Source organism: Ornithorhynchus anatinus, chromosome 1, assembly GCF_004115215.2.
Source record: "Ornithorhynchus anatinus isolate Pmale09 chromosome 1, mOrnAna1.pri.v4, whole genome shotgun sequence".
NCBI lineage: Eukaryota > Metazoa > Chordata > Mammalia > Monotremata > Ornithorhynchidae > Ornithorhynchus > Ornithorhynchus anatinus.
The window spans coordinates 138,935,246-138,937,100 of NC_041728.1; the positions used below are offsets into that span (position 1 = coordinate 138,935,246).

At 39.4% G+C, this 1,855-nt stretch overlaps 1 non-coding gene across 1 annotated transcript; it reads left to right on the forward strand.

Moving 5' to 3' along the window:
- Positions 1 to 1,193: 1,193 nt before the first annotated feature.
- LOC114817704 lies at positions 1,194 to 1,332 on the forward strand. The gene has a single exon (XR_003765562.1). It is a non-coding gene; the product is annotated as a small nucleolar RNA SNORA7 (small nucleolar RNA).
- The last annotated feature ends 523 nt before the right edge of the window (positions 1,333 to 1,855 follow it).

Here is a 1,855-nt window from a genome sequence, read left to right on the forward strand (position 1 = left end):
AATAATAATAATAATAATAATAATAATGATTATAGTATTTGTTAAGCTCTTACTATGTGCCAAGCTCTGTTCTAAGTCCTAGGATAGATACAAGGTAATCAGGTTGTCCCATGTGAGTCTCTTAGTCTTAATTCCCATTTTACAGATGAGGTAACTGAGGTACAGAGGAGTTAAGCAGTTCCTCCAAGGTCACACAGCAGATAAGTGGTGGAGCTGGGATTAGAACCTATGTCCTCCCACTCCCACGCCCATGCTCTTTCCAATTAAGTTGAATTCCCATTTTACAGGTGAGAAAACTGAGGCACAGTGACTTGCCCAGTGTCACAAAAGCAGATATTTATCAGAGCTTTGATTGAAATCCAGGTCTCCTGACTCCCACTCCTGTGGTCTTTCCACTAGACCACACTGTTTTTCATTAGTGCCATCAGCACGATTAAAATGCAGGGATATTTTCAAAATTTTTCTTTGGCCCAGCGTTAAATTTGCCTCATATAGATTCAGCTATTAATAATAAGAACAATAATTCATATAGGTAATGGGGTAATGCATTTGTCCATCTCTTATGAGACCAGGTTAATCAAAATAAAAATTCAGGAGTGATCTCTCTTCTGATTAAACATCTGGATGATTTAGAGGGAGCCAAAAATGAGATCAGCTTTGGAACATAAATACTAATTTAACCTTAGTGGAAAAATAAAGTGGTTTGCCTTTTCATGTAATAAGCAAGGAGTCAAATGCTGCAATTGAAAGCAATAAAGCAACAGAAAAGAGTGAACCTGGCTATATAGCCTTTTGTTTGTAACCTTGATGAGATGATTCCATTTTCTTATTAGATATTTTGGGAACGATTTCCACTGAGAAATTTTAACCTTATTGGAAACGACATAAAGCCAGTCTTTCCAGGAGCAAAAGCATAGCTGTAAAACATGTAGTTGTGGTCAAACAACATGCCTACCAACTCTGTTATACAGCACCCTCCCAAGTGCTTAGTAAAGTGCTCTGCATACAGTTAGTGCTCAATAAATACAATTGATTGAGAAGTTCAAGAAGAAAAAAAATGTGTATACGTGAACTCTATCATAATTTTTTCGCAAGACCAAGAGAACAAATCACAGAAGAGAAAGAGGGTTAGAAATGGGGAATATCAGTTGTGTGCCCCTAACCAATATTTTATTTATTGTATAGAAAAATATCCCCTCTTAAGATCCTACCTGGAGAGTTCCCAGTACTCTACCAGTCTCGGCTACAGGAGGAAGAGTCAAGCAGAGCATACACCCATTCCATTCCTAGCTTGGGCAGTGGCTAGTAAGTGAAAGGCAATCTGCTACAAGTCAAAACTCACCCGTGCTGGGCAGCAGTGGCATGGGAGAGAGTTGAGGGTGGAGACTCAAGTTTACTGCGCAGAAGGAGGCATTGGCAAACCACTGCCAAATTTTTACCAAGAAAACTCTATGGATAAACTACCAGAACGATTGCAGATGAAGGTGGGGCGTTCTGGGAAAGATGTGTCCATGGAGTCATTATGGATCGGGATGACTCGACAGCATACGACAAATAGAAAAATATGGGTGGCATTATATTAAAAATGGAGAAGCTGATTTAAGTGGAAATTTAGAAGCATTTTTTAATTTTTTTTTTTTAGGCGCTTACTAGGTGCCAGGTAATGTTCTAAGCACTGAAGAAATTACAAGGTAATAAGGTTTGGACACAGGCCATGTACCATTTTACAGATGAAGTAACTGAGCCACAGAGAAGCTAAGTGACTTGCCCAACGTCACACAGCAGAAAAGTGGCAGAGTTGGGACTAGAACCCATGTCTTTCTGATTCCCAGGTCCATACTCTATCTGCTAGACT